Below are 21,866 nucleotides of genomic sequence, written 5' to 3'. Positions count from 1 at the left end.
AAAAAAAAGATCGAGGCCATGCCTGGTAGAAGAGTTTTGATTTCACTGCTTCCTGCAATCCCAGTTTATGATCTTTTCCATGAGCACAGGAGATATTTTTAATCAGAAATCCTATTTTCTGAGACTCAGACCCAGACACCTGAGTTCCAGATCTGTCTCTGACATTCCCTTAAAGTGTGACTTTTCCTCCTCTAGACATGTGAAATGGGTCCCCTTCCAGATATTATAGTCCATGTCCATATTTTTATGGGTAAAACAAGCTTTCACCATACTAGCAGATCATACGGCATTTATCTAAATACACGGGTTTATTCTGAGATTCATAATCAGTATACCTTCACAAAGTACTTGCTAAGTAGCATCCTGATCAAGACACCAACATTGTCTCTGCATCAATGTCTCTCTTCTATAAAGCAAGATGAACTGTAAACAGCATTTCTCCAAATGAACTAGCTACCCGGTTACGTCAAATCATCACCAACAGTCTGAAGATATTCCTAAGAAGTCACTTAGGGCAAAGTTCAGAGACAGAAATTCTAATAATAGTGACATTTTGCTAGAGAGAATATTTTTAACCAAAAGAGGGGAATACTTGTTGTAACTGTGAATGCTCGTGTGTATTTTAAACTGTTGAGTATTTAGTAATTGTTTTTTAGGTTTATTGTGGTTGTAGATTATTAGGAGTGTAAGCATTTAAGCAAGGGGCAAAGTGATGTCAGCCTTTCATTTTACAATTGCTAAAAGTTCTAGTATTTTGGGGGACATTTAAAGGGAGCACTGCAGATCTACTTATGACTGCCTGCCAACAGTCCCAACAGAAGATATCCTCTCACTCACTATAATCCAAGGCGTCATAGTGAGTATAGGTATAAAGCCAAAATTACATCTGACTTTGATAACTGAGTAAATTTTTCATCGCTCAATTCTATCTGTTGAATATTGTACCTCTAATTATAATCTAAACTGTCACAGTTCACTAGGATTTTTGAAGGGCTGTGAAGACTCATTTGAGAAGGAGAAAAGAAAATAAGTCTTTGGGTAGGAGGTATATTTGAATTTTATTCTTCTCTGTATTCTAAATGCCTAGAATCAATGTTCTAGATGTTGTTATAATTCTATAAGAATTACTTATGCCTAGGAAGTTCAAATATTCCAAGTTCAAGTACGGAAAGAGACACACATACCTTTAGCATACCTAAATCAATGAGGCAAATGGATGAAGAAGAGAGAGAAAGAGGCTTTAAAATGGAGCAGAACTTAGTTGGATTCTGGCCTGCCACCCACTTATGATGGTTGAGAGTATTGTTTCTAGCACCTGCTGCCTATGTTGAAATCCTGCTTCTGCTATTTGTAAGCCGTGTGACTTTGGACAAATTACTCTACCTTTCTCTGTCTGCAGTGTCCCATTGTAAAATGTGGACAAAACGGTGCCTCTCATAGGGCTGTTCTGAGTATCAACTGATATAATGTATGTAAAGAGCTTGAGAGAGTACCTAGTACATAATTAGAATGCAATTAAATAGTAGTTATCATCATCATTAACTAGTCATATGTCCTTAGGCAAGTTGCTACTCTCCCTATGCCTCAGTTTTCCCCTCTCCAAAACAGGTATAATGAAATATTAAGAAAACGAAATGAGACAATGGATGAGGACTCATCCAGGGCAGGGCCTGAGTAAAGAGGTCTCAGCTCAGTCATAAGGAAGGACGTCGGCTCAGAGTCCCAAGTTTCATGGTCACTAGTCAGGAAATGCCACACGCTTTGAAACAGCTGATGGTGGCAAGACCTGGGGTGGTAGCCAGCTTTATTTATTGTCAAGGCCAGCACATTCATCAACTCTCCTCATTAAAATTTGCCAATTAACGAGCAGTGGCATACCCCTTAGCAAAGGTCGGCAGCAACCTAAGCAAACTTATCAAAAATTCAAAGAGGTATAGAGTTTGGGAAAAGTTCATTCTTCCCTTAATTAACGGATCTAATTACAATCCTGACATAACAAAATGCAAAATGCACTCTTCAAAAGACACCAAGTCAAAGGTTTAACAGCCCAGATAACCTTCTCCTTTGGTACAGGCTGACCCAAATGTAGGGGAGGGGTAAGAGGGTATCTTAGCATACAGTCAAGAGGGTTGATGAAACGGCTTTTCAAGAAATTAAAGTTTAATAGCACATCAGAATCCCAGAGCAACAAAGGAAATGAAAGGGAATAAAAGTTCTCCCACATCCTGGGATCCAGGAGAACACAAAGTCAAGGCTTTCACTAATCTTCCTTCCTAGCAGCCGTCAAAATATTTATTTGGTGACTTTTCCTGGCTAGTTGTGAATAGCACTTTCGCATTCCAAAGAGTATGGGTCCATAACTGTTGCCTCATTTAGACAAAACCTAAAGTATGATAAGAAAGAATGGACATGCTGTGTTTAAATTTTTTCTGAAAGAGCAGACCCAGAATTTGAAACCAGATACCACTAACCAAAGGCTTAGAGAAAAGGCAGCCTGACTTCCAGTCCATCCACTCAGGAAAACCACCACCTTAAAAAGGTAAGCTCTATCTCTATCTCACGACGTGGTTCAGTTTCAGAGGGGCCTGAAAACTGGCAACCTGGAGTTTTGATTCTTTACATGAGAGTGATCGAATGGAAACTATTAAGTCTTAACGCCCCCAACTAGTTTCAAAGATGTTCAGAACTTTCAGATGGCAAGAGGGTTTTCTATTCTGTCATAAAAGATTCTTCAGGAGTTCCTAGGTGAGAAGCACACTGATAGATTAGAATAAACATATCACAAAATATTATTCCTCTGAAAAGGGAAGCTGAGGCTCAGAGAGAGGAAATAACTTGTCTACAGTCGCACAGGAAAGTAATAGTAGAGAAGCCTACAGCCCACTTCGACAGGGTCAGCGGTGGTATTTCCACCCATTTAAGTATTAATTTATTCAACAGACATTTATTGCGCATCTTTCATGTGTTGGGCCTTGTTTAGTCACCAGCATGTGGTCGAGTGTCCAAAGCAGACACGACCCTACCCCTCGTGGATCTTGTATTCTAGCGGAGGAAGACAGACAAAAAAATGACAAATAAATAAGCAAGAAAAATGCATCTAGTATCAATGCTTAGAGAATTTTAAAAGAGGGACGTGAGAGTGACCGGGTGACTACTATGGTTGGAATGACCGGAGAAGGTCTTCCTGAGGGCTGACATTTCAGCTGAGACATGAATGAGGCAAAGGGCTACCCATGTAAAGACCAGAGGTGAGAGTATAAAAGCAGGAGAAAATATTTGGTGCAAAGGGCTAAGGCTGCTTCCGAAGAGCAGGAAGACCAAAGTGTCCAGAGCCAAGAGAGTGAGGAGGAGAGAGGGATGAGATGAGACAGGAGCAGCAGGCCACGGGCAGGTGATACAGGACTTTGCGTATCTACGACGGCACGTAATTTTATTACGAGTGCAAGAGAATAGCAGAGGAATAGTCTGAATTCCCTTAAAAAAACCATCCTGGGATAAGTGCAGAGACAGGATTAAAGGGACCGGTGGGAGTGCAGAGGCCAGTCAGAAGGCTGCAGCAAGCAACCAGGCAAGAGATGACAGCGCAGATGGCACTGGAGGTGAACGCAGGGTCAACTCGCATATCAATAGATTAAATGTGGGAAGGGGTAAGGAAAGAGAGGAGAAAAGCATCATTGGTGGGTTTGGGGCTCGAGCAATTTGATGAGTGGCGATGGCTATCGTTGGAATGAAAAAAAAGAAAAAAGAAAAAGAGAGGCCAAGGGACAGAAGCAAATGTAGAAGGTTAGAAATATTTCTTTTTGGCCAGATTTGAGATGCCAGGTGAGATATCTACAAGATAATTAGATACAGAAATATACAAATCTGGGATTCTAGGAAGATGTTTGCAATTGAGGCATCGAATTAAGAGTTACCTTCCTTAGAGATACTACTTAAAGTCATGGGACTGGACGAGGTCAGCCAAGCAAAAGGGACAATTTTTCCAAAGGAGCAATCCACGCCGCTCCTTTCCAGGAAGAGCTCTGTGCTTTTTTCTCCCACATACAGTAGTTCTTCGACAGTACTTGAAAACAACAAAGGAAGGGAAGCGACTCTCAGCGTCCTTGGACGCATCGTGTTTGGAGTCCGTGCCTCTTCCCTGTAATCAAAAGGCCCTCAGAGGTGAGATGGGAAGACACACACTTTCTGTGATGTGCTGCACAGTGAACTCTGGTCCCTCACTCGAGTTCTCCATAAAGAAAAGGGGAGAAAAAATCAATCCGCTTCCACGCAACTGTTGAGTTTTACTTACTGAGCACACAAGGAGGGGGAAAGTGGCGGCGGCAGCAGCCACCAGAGGCAGTCCTCCCTGGGAGCCCGGTGTGAGGCTGCCCCCTCGTGTCCACTAACGTTTATGACCCACTCAGCAATCCAGAACCAGTTTCTTAAAGTTGCAGCACACATAGCTGCCTTTATTTCCTCTTAAGTTTTTTCCTTAAATAATTGAGATTATTTTAACTATTCTTAAAGAATTTTTTTCTTAAATGATTTCCTAGAAATCAATCCCCCAGGTTCCCATTACAGGAACATAGATGAGAAAATAAGAAAGCTTCAGATGACTTTACCAAAACATCAAAAGATGAGCTCTTTAAAAACATATCTTTCTCTATCATATAAGGTATAATTCTCAAGCAATGATATTGGTGGCTTAATAGCTTCAGATACCTGGTGGTCCTTTATGATACTCGAAGGAGTCTGAACTTCATGGAACATATGGAGCTGATGAACTAACTAGATTTGGGGCTCCTCTGAATGCAGAGCCTGAGACAAGGAGTTGAGGGCAAATGATATCAGAAGGAGGGGTGTGGAAAGGCGGGAGTAAAACAGGGAAGGACGAAAAATGAGGAATGGGTTACCGAGCTGTTTACTTCTGGGTCAATTAGAATTCAGTGCTACTGGGGAACATCTGAGAAGCTATGTAGAAAGCACCTGGGAATTGTCCAGCTGAAGGGCAGAAGTTTGGCATTTTTCAACCAACTCTCCTTCCCTACCAGGGAAGGACTGACTGCTATTTTGCATCTCTGGGCTGAGCCTGTAAGAAGCTGGCTGTCCTTCTGAGGCTTTAGAAGAACTCCTCAAGCAGAAAACCAGAAAGAGACCAGGGCACACATGCTGATGAGGGATGGTGGCAAGAACTGTCCACCCGGGCCAAGCTGAAAAAGACGAGTTGAGGGGATTAGTCATGACAGGCGTCTGTGTTACCTAGGGAGTCTCAGCGTGAACAGTTTAGGGAAGCCCTGTTCTGCAGAGGACAGGGTACCACATTTGCCATTTGCTAGCTGTGTGAGCTTTGGCAATCTTCGTTTCCCTCTGAACCTTAATATCTTCATGGTAATTATAATGGTAACTATAATTAAGTGCTCTTCTAAATAATAAATGTGTTAATATATGTGAGGTGCCTATGCAAGGAGAAAACACATTAAGTTGTTATATTATTGTTAATAAAATATTAATTATAAGAGTACTATCTCATTCGCCTTACTGTTCTCCAATTTTGGTTCACATTTGCTGGCTCCATTTTGGTCTTGCTCTTAGTAATTTCTGTTTTTTCAGACACATGTTAGCTGCCCTGGCTTGTTTCTGTTCTTCCTACTTCCTTCCAAACAAATATTTATTGAGCCCAAACTGCTTCAGACATGGTGCTCACCTCACTCTAACTCCATCTCACTTCTCTGAATGTATTCAGTGTTTTCATCTGAAGTATTGGAAATTCATTGTGCAAACACCACCCACAACTAACCCCTGTCCTGCACCACGCAAGTACTTTAAAGTCTTGCTATGCCGCACTAGAAAAACAACAAACAGACCAGAACTTACATCTAAATGAGCACTGTTCCTCTTAAAGTAGTCACCTTGCAAATTTTCACAATCCGCCTCCTCTCCCTTCTCCACCCATGCACGCATTTAGGGAACAACACAGTGTCAGCATATTATTTCTAATGTGTTTGGAGACCAAAAAAAAATTTTTTTTGCTTTATTTGTAGATATATGCAACAACACAGAGGAGTACATAAGGCTAAAGACCACATCTTATTCTTTTTGCCACCCCCACCCCATACCTAACCTAGTAACCTTCACTTAGTAAGTATATAGTAAGTATTAGCTACTGTATTCATCCATTCATCAAACATTCTAAGCACCTACTATAAGCTAATTCATATATTAAGAGCTGATGAAGGACACAAAGGTAATTAAAATATGATTTATGATCTCTAATCCAGATCACTGTGGTCTAATAGAGAAGACAATATTAAATGCCTCTACAAAAGGATCTTAGAAGTTTTATGGATGAAGATGAATTGAAAGGTGGGTAGGATTACAGTAGACAATAATATGAAGGAAAGAATGCCTTATTACTAGCAGAAATAACACACACAAAAGCACAGAGTCAGGAAATCCTTATGTCCATCAGGATAAGGGTATGTAGTATAATGAGAATTTAGAGTATTTACCAGGAAACAGAAGAATAAGCTTCCACTGGATTTTTGACTTATTAGTTTCAGATATTTATGAAGCCTGATTTTGTATTCCTTTGATACTCTTCCACACTTCTCTGTTTTAGTTTAACCAAGCTCGAAGAATACTCACTTTTTGAAATCGAACAGTTATTGAATTTAGCACGTAGTGGTTACTCAAAGCAGACAAAAACAAAGGAGGAATGGATGGAAGCAAGGACAGAAAGAAAGAAACATCCTTTATAAAGACTGGCTTTCATTGACGAGACTTTTTAAACCCACTGAAGGTCAAGTTTTTTTTCCCAAAGCACTCAAGTATCCCACAGAGAAGTTCCGTTGGTTCTACACCTGAAGGCAGCAGCAACATTTGAAAAAGTAAAGATGGCCCAAAGTTTGGGTCAATGACACGTCTGTTTCTAAAGGGTGACTTAGTCGCTGGGAGATTAAATCTGATATGAGAAAATGTAAAGGATCTGGGCTTACCAAGGAAATAGAAAAGATACATAATAGAGAGGAAAAACTGATTGCTGAAATAGGAAGATAAGGATTTGAAATGAGCCTGAAGAATGAGCAGACACCTTGGGATACTCTACTGAGACACTGGTATAACACCAGAGGCATCTAAATATGAGTACTAAAACTCACTTTCCATAAACCTTTTTGTAGTAAAAATGCAGCTTGAAAATTTGAAAAATGTTCATCACCAAAGAATTCTCTGGAGGAGTTGGAAAATCACCTGCCTCCAGCTGGTACTTTGCTCTATTAATGATTTGTATACATGTGAACAAAAGGTTCAGTGCTCCTATTAATTACCTAAAAAGTGATTAATCTCCTTTCCACTATCAAATTAGAGAACTAAGAAGTAGATCACCTAAGCCTTCTCTGTACCACAGATATCAAAAATAAGTATCCTTCCTTGTATACTTACCACACTCTTCCCCAGCTTTCTTTCTGTTCCCATTCTATAAGCCTATATAAAACACTGATATGAAATTCATATTCATCTTGTTTTTGCTCAAACCCTGGAGGTAGAAATGGTGGGAGCGCAAACTTTCCAACCCAGGGCACATGTGCAGCTAATCACGTCCATCGGAACGTCCCCTTCTCCTGAGTTTTCCCATTTACTCCCTGCCCATGGATTTCACCTACATTTGCTGTGGAATCCTGAAAGTGTCCACGGTCTTTTTTTAAAATACCACTAGGTGTAACCTATCTACTTTGCCTGTGGTTAGGGTCTTAACTTTAATAGCCTCTAGTCTTGCAATTCACCTTCCCATTTATGACTTCTACTCTAAACTGTAATTTGGATTTTCCCTTTGGATTGCCCTGTGCAAACATATGACTATTTTTTAGAATTCACTGTAGACATATTTTCTTTTAGTAATAGCAGAAGAGAAGTTTAAATTTCCTTATTCTTCCAAAATGGACTGTATCTAAACACCTTCAAGCAGGAGCCATGAACTCGTGTGTAATCCATTTCTAAGAAAAGCGAGTCCTATCTTTCAATAATCCCCTCCAGCAAATGCAATCATGATGTTCCAAACTTCTTTCCTAGGGTAACATGAGATTCTTCCTGATGTTTCTCCTACATATGCTTGCTCCTTTGAATTCAGTGGGCTAAAAGAGGTTGAAACAGTGGTTCAGATAACTAAAGAATGACCCCACAAAAGCTACCCAGACCTTCTCATCACCAAAACCTATTAACTTAAAATAAAAGAGTTACCATGGAGTTACAGGTCAGGAATCAGGACAATCAAGACAACATCGGATCTCAGTAAGAAAATCAGAATAATGTGAAGAATCTAAGACCAGGGCCAGCAGGAGCTGATGGGGAAATAAGACGCTAGGAATTTAGAGAAGAAGGAGAGGCAAGAAAGGAAGAGCCTCAGCAGGCATTGAGCTATTACAGGCATTGTTTCTCTTAAACCTTAGGACAAGCATATGAAGTAGGTAATTACGTCCCTATTGTACAGATGGAGCTACTGAGACATAAAAGATCAGTAACTGTCCCAAAACCACACAACTGATAAATGCTAGTCACATTTTACCAAGGTCTGCCTGATTCTAAAGCCCAGGGCTTTAACTACTATGCCAGGAGTTCTCAACCAGTGGACATTTAGCAGTCTGAAGACATTGTTTTGTTGTCAGAACTGAGGGTAGAGGGAATGCTACCGACATCCAGTGTCTGGAGACCAGAGATGCTGCTAAATTCCTACAAGGGGCAGGACAGCCTCCCACAACAGAGAACTATCCAGCACAAAATGTCAATGGTGCCAAGCTTACTTAACCCTGCATTATGCCATGGAAGGTATGGAATAAAATTTTCAGGCTCAGGCACTATTTTTTCCTCTGTGGAGCCTCCTTCCATAGTCTCGATCCTAGTGGCATGCCTTTCGTAATATTAAAGACATAAGCCTAGGGTCACCACGTGTCTGATTTCTGCCCTTTAGAAGAAGGTTGGGGTGATACAGAGGCAGCTTCTAAAAACACACCACAGGAACTGTGTTGAATTGAAAGAGAGATTTTGGAATTTCTGACCCCAGTTTAAGAAGGCAATACACAAAGCCCATAACTGATGTATCAAGCAGCATGAAGCACTGAGCCCTGAGAGCAGGGCAGGCATGGGGATAGAAATTACGTCCCCATTATCCACAAAGTGAACATTTTTCTAACAATAACATAGTGATTTCAGAAGCAATTTGAAAAACAAGAATCTTTCCCCCAAACTCCAGAGCTTTTCTGACTTTTGTCAGCAACAAAAGAATTCAGCTTCCAAAAGCAGACTGCATCTCTGAATATTAAAACTCCCACCTTGGGAAATTTTTTAAGCCTTCAGACAACCCCTTTTAAAGTTATAAATGAAAGTCACTCAACAGATTATAGTGCTCATGGGCCCCTTTTATCTACTGAAGAAAGACAACAGAGTGAAAACTTAGGAGCTAGAGACCAAATTACTGACCTTGAGTCACCTTCCATACCACATCTGGCCTAACCAAGATAGGGAGTTAAAACCTTTAACAGTAGCAAGAGCAAATGATGTAATTTGATGATATAAAGAAATCCATCAAGGGAGAATAAATGGCTAGATCATATTATTCACAGAGCTCTTAGAGTTTAAAAAGAGCCTAAATTTGCCTTCAGCTAAGCCTTTCTATGCTAAAAAATCAACCATTCCACTTTTCCCTCCTGTCCAGAGAACAAGCAATTCCAGGACCAAAAAACTGGTCCACTGGAGCTTACACTATCCTAACCAGTTTGTTATTTCTCTGCCTAGAGCTGCATGGGTGAAACGCTGTGTCACTCCCCCAGCTCTGCTGCTCTGATTTCTCTCTCCAGTGACAGTTATTACTACGTCACAGTGATACCTCTTCATCTGCATCTTCAGTGTGAGTTCCTGTGCTCCTCCACCCCAGCCACATTTCCTATGCAGGCCAACTATGACGCTTTCTGAATCACCACCAAATCCAAGCACCAAGGATCTAACGCCCAAAACTGCCATAGCGAGAATGCACCATAGCCCTCTGTGGCACTTTCCCCACGACTCACAAAGCACTACCTTATGCTCACGTCTGCTTCTCTCTGTTTTATTTTCTTCCTAACTCCTGACCATAATCATAAACTATTCATTCTCAGGCTTTCATTATATGCCTGGCACGGTACTAGTTATTTTCCAAATACGGTTTTATTTAGTCCTTCAAAAACTCATGAGATAAAACTCATATAATTACCTCTATGTTACCAATGAAAAAACTAAGGCTAAAGAGTTATAAAAACTTATAAAAGGCAACAGGAAAAAAACGAATGGCAGTTTTAGTTCTAAATCTATCTGACCCCAAAAACTTTTTTTTCCCACACAGTATACAAGAGTTATGAATGAAAACACTAAAAAAAGGTTAACAGTTGGTATTGTTAAAATATAAGGTGATGACTAATTTTATATCTTTCTTCATTATTTCTGTATGTATCATTATTTACAATTGGGCATACAAGATAGAGTAACAGAGACTAGATTTACTCTTACGTCCAAAACAACACAGAAAAGATGAAACATATGAAACAAAGGTTTTCAGGATACTGGACATCAAGCAACAAAGAGCGATCCCTGAGAGACTGCAAACAGTTAAGGCGGTCTCTACGACTGCTTCAATGTACTCTCTAAAGAGGGTGTCCAGACCTGTGCACAGGAAGAGACAACCAGGCAGAAACTGGCAGACTCCCTGAGTTGAGGAGACATATAAGAGTGAGTCCAGTGAGACCAAAGTGGCAGCAGAGTACCAGTGAGGAGATAGGTACACAGAGAGACATCTGCAGAGGGTGCACTTTAAGTATTTAATGAGTACAGATCAGTGCATATGTATGAGAAAACTACCCAGGTCATGGAAAGAAACATCCAAAAAGATTAAAGCATCCAATGTTCAAACAGGGCTGGGAATAGTGCCTATGCCTACCAGCCAGACCGGAAAACCACATGATGCACAGGTCACTGGGTAGGGTACACAGTAGGGTCTTGCCACAGTATAATTTCCCCTAGATAGCTCTGCTCAAGTCCTAACTAGTATTTCTTAAAACGGATCAAACCACTTCCAAGTAACTTAAATGTGTTCCAGAACAAACCTCAAAAATAAGAATACAAAAATAACCCACCCTCAGTAAGATAAAAATCCATAATGTCTGGCATCCAATCAGAAATTAACAGACATGCAAAGAAGTAAAAAAGATACAACCATAATGAGGAATAAAATCAATCAATTAAAACCGACTCTGAAATGAAACAGAGGTTAAAACTAGCAAAGATAGCAAAACAGTTAGCATATCTGTATTCCATACGTTCAGAATTGAAAGTACAGGCATGAAAGATAAAAAAAAAAAAAACCCAAATCAAACTTTGAGAGATGAAAATACAATGTATTGGGTGGGAGTAATGCTAGATTAGACATTGCAGAGAAAAGATTAGTGTACTTCAAGATACAGCAACAGAAACTACCCAGAATGTACCACAGAGAGGGAAAAAATCCAATAAAATTTAAAAAGCATCCATGAGATGTGGGACAACTTCAAGCAGCCTAAAATATGGGTAGTTGTAGTCTTAAAAGGAGGGGATAGGAAGAAAAAACTATTCAAAGAAATGATAGTCCAAAATTTTCCAAATTTGATGAAAACTATATACAAGCTCAAATGAACCAAAAGCACAAGAAACATGGGGACGGGGGGTAGGGGGTGGGGACACATCAAGGCACAACATAATCAAATTGTTCATACCAGTGGTAAAGAAAAAAAAACTTAAATTCAGCCAGAGAAAAAAGACATTGTGTAGAGAGGAACAAGTTAAGAAATGACAGCAAATTTTTCATTGGAAACAATGCAAGGAAGAAAATAATAGAAGAGCAGCTATAAAGTACTAAAAAGAAAAAACTGTCATATTAGAATGCTACACCTAGCATAAATATCTTTCTAAATGAAACAACATGGATGAACCTGGAAAACATTATGCTAAGTGAAAGTAGCCAGTGACAAAGAGCCACGTATTTTATTCTATTTATATGAAACGTCCAAAATAGGTACAGCTATACAGACAGAAAGTAGATCAGTGGCTGATTAGAGCTGGGGTGTAGGGCAAAAAAGGGGTGATATCTAAAGGGAATGGGCTTACTTTTGGAGGTGATCAAAATGTTCTAGAATTGATTCTGCTGATGGTCGCACAATTCTGTGAACAAACTAAAAACCACTGAATTGTTTGCTCCAATCGGGTAAATTGTATGATATGTGAATTATATCTCTAAAGCTGTTTATAAAACGGAAGGAGAAATAATGAAATTTTCAGAAACACATAGGCTGAAAGAAGTCATTACTGGCAGCCCCATACTACATGTTAAAGTAAGTCTTTCAGGCAAAAGGAAAATGATACCGGATGGAAATATGATTCTACACAAAAGAATATGAAGAACACCAGAAACGGTAACTGTATAAGCAAAGATATTATTTTTTCTTATTATTTATTTAAATCTCTTGAAAAGATAACTGACTGTTGAAACAAAATTAATAACAGTATTATAGAGTTCTAATATATGTATATAAATAAAATGTATGATAATAGCAACATAAACGTTAGGTGGGGAGAATAGAAATATACTATCATAAGGTCCCTGTACTATATCTGAAGTGATATATCATTTGACAGTAGATTGTGTCCATTTAAAATGTATACTATAAACCATAAAGCAACCACCAAAATAACAAAACAGGTATAGCTAATAAGCCAACAAAAGATGTAAAAACAGAATCATTTAAAAAACCCAAAAGAAGGCAGAAAAAGAAAACTAAAACGAAGACAGAGGAGACAAATAGAAGACAATTAGAAAGATGATAGGCTTAAACCTAACCAAATCAATAATTATCACATTAAATGAAAGTGCTCCAAATACTCCAATTAAAGGTAGTGATTGTCAAATTTATAAAAAAAGCAAGACCTAACTTAAGACGAACAAATAGGTTAATGGAATAGAATAGAGAGTACAAAAACAGTCCAATAAATGTATGGAAAAATTAGCTGATTTTTTACAAAGATACTAAGGCAACTCAATTAAAAAATAGCCTTTCAATAAATAGAGGTGAAACTATTATCTATTGATTTGCAAAAATAATAATAATAATTGTAATCCATATCTTATACCATATACAAAAATTATCTCATTTAGACCCTAGTAAAAGACTTAAACTTCTAGAAAAATACATATGAGAATATCCTTATGACCTTGGATTAGACTAACTCACCCATATACTGTGGGTGAGAATGAAAAATGGTACAATTGCTTTAGAAAACAGTTTGACACTTCCTTAAAAAATTAGACATACACCTACTATATGATCCAGCCATTCCACTCCTAAATGTTTACTCAAGAGAAAAGAAATGTCCCTACAAAGACTTGTTCGGGAATGTTCATAGCCATTTTATTTGTTATAGCCAAAACTGTGAATAATCCAAGTGTCCATCAACAAATAAATAAATACAACATCTGCAGTATATACAATAGAATACTGCTTAGCAATAGAAGGCAATGAACTATTGACATATACGACATGAGTGAATCTCAAAATAATCATTTGGAGTAAAAGAAGTCAAACAAAAAAGTATTTTTAACTTTAAAAAATCTTATTGTGCAATTCTATTTATATAAATTCTAAAAAATGCAAACTAATATAGTGACAACAGCAGATCAATGGTTGCAGAGAGGAAGGATAATGAGAGACAAGAGGGAAGGATTATAAAGGAAAAGAAGAAAAATTTGGGTCATGACTGACATGTTCACTACCTGATTGTGATGTTGGGTTCACAGGTATATACACATGTCAAAATTTATTCAATTACATATTTTAAATATGTGCCATTTAGTGCTATCAATTACGTCTCAATAAAAATGGGCACATAATGTTTCCATAAACCATTAAAACATATCTTAATAAATCCAAAGAAATATCTAAAGTTGTAGAAATTTCAGTTGCTATGTTTAGGGAAGATATTTTGGGGGAAGTAGAATCTTTAGTTCCTATAAGATATGAATCAAAAAGTCCAGAATGGCTAACATACCTTATGTTCCAGATCACAGCTGGCGATAGTTACCTATTTGTCTTAAAAGTACTAACAGGAGTAAAATCTAAAATGAAAATCTACAGAATTTCAAGAGATTTATTTCACCATTCACACAAGGACTCTTCTCCTCTAGAGACCATAAAACATAAGACAAGATTCCTTCACCACCAAACCACATACCTGGGACAGAAAAAAAAGAGCTTATTTTCTTTTCAATTACCAAGTGAGCATCCATCACAATCATGATTCCCACAAATCATTTCTGTAGGTGTTGGGGTCTACTTTAAACCTGCCATCCCAGTGAAACCTCCTGTAATCAATTTCACTCATCATTGAGCAGTTCAAGACTGTCTTTATAGCATTCATGTTTGTAAACTGCATCACAATAATTACCAAAGATTTCTATGACTAAAGTACCCTCTGTGTTCAACCATTTAATTGCGCATGCCACAAGAGAAACTGTGCGGGAGAGTGGGCATGGATCCACGCAACCCCTCCCAAAGACCATAGAGAAAAATCAGACATCCTAGAATTCTATATTCTTATTTTAAAAGACGATATTATCTTTTGGAGGAGAGAGGCAGTACAAAAAGAGAAACATTAGTAACCAGCAATAGTGAAATCCTTTGGGAAAAGGGATCAGGATTTGAGAACAGAAGAAAGGCTTTTATGTTTTACTTTATATCTTACAGTATTTTTTAAATTTTCTACCCTTCTTATGTAACTCTAAGGCAGCAGAAGATAGCTGGATGTTGGATTTAAGATCCTTTTGTATTTGCTTTTATAATCCCCTGTATTAAATCTTTTAATAAACATAGTTTTTAATTATGTTCATTCTCCATCATCACATCCCAAACCAGAAGGGACCACAGAGATCTCTTAATCCAAGACCTTCATTTTATAGATGAAAAGTAATGCTCAGAATGGAGAACCAGTCTCCCCAAGTCTCCACAGAGTAATTGGTATGGCCAATCCAGGAACTAAGGCTTCCTAACTTATAATACATTTTACCAAATTTCCATTCTGTGCTTACATATTAATATTCTAAAATAAACTTTTTAAAAGTCTTAAGCATACCAATATTCTGCATGCCATGTCTTGAAACAAAATATACCAAAGTGGAAAACTATCAGGTGAGAATTGCAGGGATTTAAGGAGGCTAATGAGGGATATAGAAGTTTTCTTGTCATACCTGAATTTCTTTGAAGCGACCTCATGGGAAGAGGTGGGGAACATGTTCTGTGTGGCTCTAGAAGGAAAAAACTGGTCCCATGGGAAGAAGTCCAAGAGGGTAAATGCCTGTGGTCCAGCCCTCCACAATAAAGAATAGTGTGTGGCTGTGTGAGTCTGTGTGTGCATGCATGTGCGCACACAAGTGCATACACACACATGCACATGCAGTGATTTCGACAATAACACTATGTTGGAGAAAGAACTAAACATGAGAAGAAGGATAACTTAGATGTACTTCAAGGTTTTTTCCCCTGGGGGCCCAGGCCAGAGTTTCACACACTGTGGTTACTCCTTAGGCACAGGCCAACTTATTAAATTCTGTTCCTTGTCTCCTTTCATTTGGAAGGCATTGCCTTATCCCCTATAGATATTCCCATGAAATAAACAAGTTACACTTGGCTTCGCTTAAAGCTTTAAATCCGCAACAATCACTGGACAGATGATCAAAGTACAACCACTGGTTTCCACAAATAGCCAAGGAACAGAACTCCTAAATAGAACTAGGCAAAGTTCCGAAGGGGATGTGGCCTAGTTGGTGAATCCCAATCTTTCCATTTCATTACCCTTCAGTTTCATTGGGTTTTTGGTGGTTTTATGTTTTGTCTGTTTTCTTGTTTGTTTTGCCCTCATTTCAAAGCATCCTGTCTGCTCAAACAGCAGCAAAGCTGCCAAATGATCTTAAACAGTCAAAGGGTTCTGGGTCTTATTTAAAGTAATATTAAATATGGCTTCCAAACTTCCTTAGGCAAGACTTCCTTTGTATCTTCTTCAGGGAATAAAGTAAAAAGTGAGCATAAACAGAAGGAGAAGTGAGTTGAACACTGAGTATGATCAAAAAAAGGCTTTTTTTCCTTCTTGGTTGATTTTTTCATTAATTTATTTATCCATGTAATAGTAAAAAAATAATGTGTAAAGAATGTATGAGCTTTGGCCAGACAGACAAGGTCTTTACACTTTAGAAAGTGACTTAGCTTCTGAGTCTCGAGTTCACCAAGTGTAAAATGGGAACAATAATAAATTACTGCTGATCTTCAAATTTATACATTGCTCTAGTTTGGCGCATCCTTAATTAAATGATATATAAGTCTCTCAAACTCAGCATGTCTAAACCATATTCTCCCCTCTGCGAACCTATACAATCTCTCAAAATTCTCTGTTCCTCACAGCATCACCACACACATAACCATAAATCTGAGAGTCATACTAAATATATCACGATTATAGACTTCCAGTCAAGATAGAGGAGTAGGTTAACACTGTGCTCACCTCCTCCCATGACCACATCAAAATTACAACTAAACCATGAAACAACCATCATTGAGGACCGCCTGAAGACTAGTAGAACAAAGTCCTATAACTAAGGATATACAGATGCCACGTTGACACTGGTAGGAGGGGTGGAGACATGGAACGAGCTAGTCCAATACTCATGTGTGGTGGTTAAAAACTGAGAGAGATATCTCAGCTGCAGATGTCCTATCTGAGGAAAAAGAGGTCCCAGCCCCACACTAGACTCCCCAGTCCAGGGTTCCAGTGCTGGGAAGAGAAATCCCCACAACTTCTGGCTGTGAAAACCAGCAGAGACTGTGAGACAGAAGGCATCTAGAGTCACAGGCATTCCTCATTAAGGGCCCACGCATGGACTTACCCACTGATGGACTCATTTGCTCTGAGCTCCAGTGCTGGGGCAGCAGCTCAAAAAGTGCCAGGGACAGGAGACCAGGCAAAATGGCATAAATGATAGAGGCTGTGTTCATCTACTTTTGAGACCACACCAAAGTTGTGATGGAAACATGGAGCAAACAGCAAGCAGCGTTGTCTGGGGTCTAGATAAACAGAAGCCCTACAATTAAGGAGAGAAATAAGAAATCAGCCTGCAATGGTAGGAGGTAAGAGGGGGCAAAGACGCAAGGCTGCCAGGTCCCCAGCAGCTAAGTGGGACAGAGGCATCATCAAACTAGATAACAGAGGTCACTCCACCCAGAGGATTCCCTGAAACTCTGCCTCCCCCAATTCTTGGCCCTACTCAAGCCACATCTAGTTGGCAAGTCCTGTGCCCTTTGCTGAGCAGCTCCAAGACCCACGCTGGTGGCAACTGGCCTCGGTTTCTGGCATGCCCTCTTGAGGCAACTATAAGCACAGCATCTATGGATTGCTTGCTGAATCTTAACAGGTGGCCCCAGAGGGGCACAGGCTGGGGCTAAACTTGGCCTGCAGCTAAACCCCTCTCAGGACTGTGCCACTAGACACCTACTACACAAAACCATGCCAATCAGACCAACAAGCTTAAGAGCTCTGCTTAGTACACAGAAACAGACACAGAAAAGCAGCCAGAATGGGAAGACAAAGAAGCGGAACCCATATGAAATAACAGAACAGAGATCCAGGAAAAATGGAGTCAAGCAAGCTAACAGATGCCAAGTTCAAAACACTGGTTATAAGGATGCTCAATGAACTTAGGAGAAGTGTAGATGAACTCAGTGAGAATTTTAACAAAGAGATAAAAAATATATAAAAGTGGAAACTGAAATTATAAAAGGGAACCAGTCAGAAATGAAGAATACATTATCTGAGATAAAAAGTATAGGAGAGGGAAACAACAGAGGATCGAAGCATCAATATACAAGATGAGGAAGCCAAGGGCATCTAATCAGAATGGCAAGAAAAAAGAAGCCAAGAATATGATAATAATGTTAGGAGCCTATGGGACAAAATTAAATGTAACAATATCCATGTCATAGGGGTACCTAAAGGAGAAGAGGGAGAACAAGAAGTTGAAAACCCATTTGAAGAAAAAATTATGGAAAATTTCCCTAACCTAGTGAGGGAAATAGATGTAGAACCCTGGGAAGCTCAGAGAGTCCCTAAAAAGATGAACCCAAGAGGCCCACACCAAGACACATCATAATTAAAATGTCAAAGTTTAAATACAAAGAGAATCTTAAAAGCAGCAAGAAAAAAACAGTCACCTACAATAGAGCAACCATAAGACTGGCAGCTGATTTCTCAAAAGAAACTTTGCAGGACAGAAGGGCTTGGCACAAAATATTTAACATGATGAAGACCCAGGATCTATAACCAAAAATACTTTATCCAGCAAAGCTATCACTTAGAGTTGAAGGACAGATAAAAAGCTTCCCAGACCCAAAAAAAAAAAAAAAAAAAATGCTAAAGGAATTCATCAACACCAAGCCAGTATTACAAGAAATGTTAGAGAGACTTCTTTAAGAACAAAAAACATGTATAAAAAAACATGAATAAAGAATGGTAATAACTACATATTACCAAGATTACTGTACCCAGCAAGGTTATCATTTAGAATTAAAAGACAGAACTTCCCAGACAAGAAAGAGCTAAAGGAGTTCAACACCAAAACAGTATTACCAAAAATGTTAAAGGGACTTCTTTAAAAAGAAGGAAAAAAAAAAAAGATCAAAAATATGAATAATAAAATGGCAATAACTGCATACCTATAAATAATCACAGTGAATGTAAATGAATTAAATGCTCCAATCAAAAGACATAGGGTAGCTGAATGAATAAGAAAACAAGACTCATACGTATGCTGCCTACAGAAGACCCATTTCAGATAAAACACAGACTGAAAATAAAGGAATGGAAAAAGATATTTCATGAAATAGAAACCAAAAAAAAAAAGCTGAGGTAGCAATACTTATATCAGACAAAATAGACAAAATAGACTTTAAAACATAGACTATAACAAGAGACAAAGGAGGACACAGCAATTCCACTTCTGGGTATTTATCTAAGGAAACCCACAACACTGATTTGAAAAGACATATGCATCCCTATGTTCACTGCGGCATTATTTGCAATAGCCAAGATATAGAAGCAACCTAAGCATCCATCAATACACAAATGGACAAAGAGGAGGTAGTACATATGTACAATGGAGCCATAAAAAAGAATGAAATCTTGCCATTTGCAACAACATGGATGAACCTGGAGGGTATTATGCTGAGTGAAATAAGTCAAAGAAAGATTAATATCATATGATTTCACCTATATATGAATCTAAAAAACAAAATAAATGAACAAACAAAACAGAAATAAACTCATAGACACAGAGTATATTTTGATGGTTGCCAGATGAGAGGGGTTGGGAGGATGGGTGAAAAGGGAAAGGGATTAAGATATGCAAATTGCCAGTTGTAAAAACAGCCATGGGAATGTAAAGTACAGCATAGGGAACATAGTAAATAATATTGTAATAACTATGTATGGTGTCAGATAGATACTAGACTTACCAGGGTGATCACTTAGTAAGTTCTATAAGTGTCTAATCATTATGTTGTATACCTGAAACTAATATAATATTGTATGTCAACTGTAATTGATAAATAAAAATTATTTTAAAATATATATATACATATATATATATCACTTTTCTTCTTTCCCTCGCACATTGATCCAGGCACCAAGTTCTGCTATTTAAAAAGGAATATTATGCAGTCATTAAAATAAGATTGAAAAATCTCCAACAGCATGTGTACACGTACACACACACACACACACACACACACACACACACACACACACACAGGATAAGGTAGGAGGGAGAAAGGAGGGAAGAAGATAGAAAAAACAACAAATTGTTTTCAGGAGTTACCTAAAGGATGTTAGGAATGGTGTTGTTTTCTTTTCGTTTATTAGTACTGTATAAATTTTCTATAATGACTACTAATCAAAGGACAAAGTTCTGTTTTTAATTATGAGAATTAGCTAAGGAAGAGAATTCTTTGATGAAAATAACAGAACAAAAAAACAACCCTGTTGTTACTAGACCAAAAGAAGCAGCATGAAGCAGTGCTTATGACACAGACTTAGAGTCAGACTGCCTGGCCAGAAGTCCAGCTCAGCCTGTTCTCGAAACTACTTAACCTCTGACTATTAAGTTTCTTCATCTGTAAAATAGGGATAATATTAATACAAACTGCATAGGATCGATGTGACAATTAAATGAAATAGGACATGTAAAATCATTTAAATATAACCTATAACATAGCAAGGATTGTTTAAAAGTTGCTTCTATCAGTAGTAATAGTAGCACAAATATCTTCATCATCAACATCGTCATTCTCTGTCCTACTCCAGGCCCTTCATTTCTCTCACTTGAATTATTTCAACAGCCATCTAATTATTCCTCCTGCTTTTATCATTGCACATTGTAAATTCATCCTCCAGTCAGTAGCCATATTGATCCAGCTAAAGACAATTTTAACCATGTCATATTATTTTTTTTTAACAATCCAATTTATTTTTTTTTTTATTTTTTTTTTTTAGGCGAGGTAACTCTTGGTTGACCTCACGGATTGCAAGGAACCTGTCAGCTTACAATCCCTTATTTTTTATTTTTTTATGCCTACAGCACCTGGTCTTCCTAGGTGGTCTCCTATCCAAGCACTAACCAGGCCCAGTCCTGCTTAGCTTCCGCATGTCATATTATTTATAGATAATATCTTCATCTTAGGGTGATATAGAGTTACCAGTTTTGATTTGGCCCCTACTCATTGTCCTTTCCTCACCTCTAAAATATTTACTTTGTACTTTATGGTATGCTAACTCAAAACTGCTTCCCACGAACTCTGGTGAAACACCAAATTTCCCGCAGATCTGTCGTTTCACATCTTCTTGCTTTGTTTATGCTGTTTTCTTTGCCAGGAATGTTCGACTCCTCTTTTTTCCTTTGGATGACTTATCCATTCATTCATTCTGGTTCATTTTAGGTGCCACGTTCAGAAGCTTTCCCTGAAACCTCAGATATCACTCCCCTTCTTTTTTTATTTAATATCCAGTGCTCTATTATGAAATGTTCTGACTGAGTGATTATTTTGCACACCAAACTGGGAAGCTCAAGGACAGGGCTTATGTTTATTTTCTTTGTATACCCAGATTCTAGCTTTGCTCAGACACTCAGGTATTTGTTTGACCAAACATATTTACATAATAACCTCATAAGGTGTTGTGGGATTAACTGAAATGGCAACTCCCTCCTTTTGATTGCCTCTTTAAATCAAAAGAAAGTACTAGGGGGAAAAAAAAAAAAAACTAAGCGTCTACCACATGCCAACATTAAACTTAGTGCTATGGAATTGATAATGACTGCATAATATAAAACGGTCTTAGAAAATAATTATAGTTTGAAGTAACATTTGATAAAGTCCAAAGACAAGATACAAAAAAGGGTTAAGGGAATTAGCAAAGGGATAATATTCTTTGTTAAATACAGTACCCCAAGACCTGCGAGGTTGGACCCTCGGGGGCTTAGAGCTCCAAGGAGCTCTCCCAGAGAGCAGGGCAGCCACCAGCAGCTGTGTGAAGAGCGCTCTGTGTTTTGCCTTCTGCTTGTATTACTTCTTTTTATTCCACAGCAGCTACAGGAATACCCTGCTCACTTCTTAGAATACCACGGTGGCCCCAAACATGTCTTCTGTGTCTTAAGTAGAGCAGGGAGGCTGGTATATTCAAAAAACAGCTTCAATAAGCACCAAAATGGGGAGAAAATGAAGGAAAATATAACAGCAGAAACC

The 21,866-nt window shown here is 38.4% G+C and overlaps 1 pseudogene; it reads right to left on the bottom strand.

The window, feature by feature from the left end:
- The window catches only part of LOC111737631, a 13,977-nt pseudogene extending 3,984 nt beyond the window's left edge, over positions 1–9,993 (bottom strand).
- Between the last annotated feature and the right edge of the window lie 11,873 nt (positions 9,994–21,866).

The sequence above is a fragment of the Pteropus vampyrus genome, unplaced genomic scaffold (genome assembly GCF_000151845.1).
Source record: "Pteropus vampyrus isolate Shadow unplaced genomic scaffold, Pvam_2.0 Scaffold29, whole genome shotgun sequence".
NCBI lineage: Eukaryota > Metazoa > Chordata > Mammalia > Chiroptera > Pteropodidae > Pteropus > Pteropus vampyrus.
Note: the sequence above shows the minus strand (reverse complement) of the source record. Positions and strands in the feature narration are given on the sequence as shown.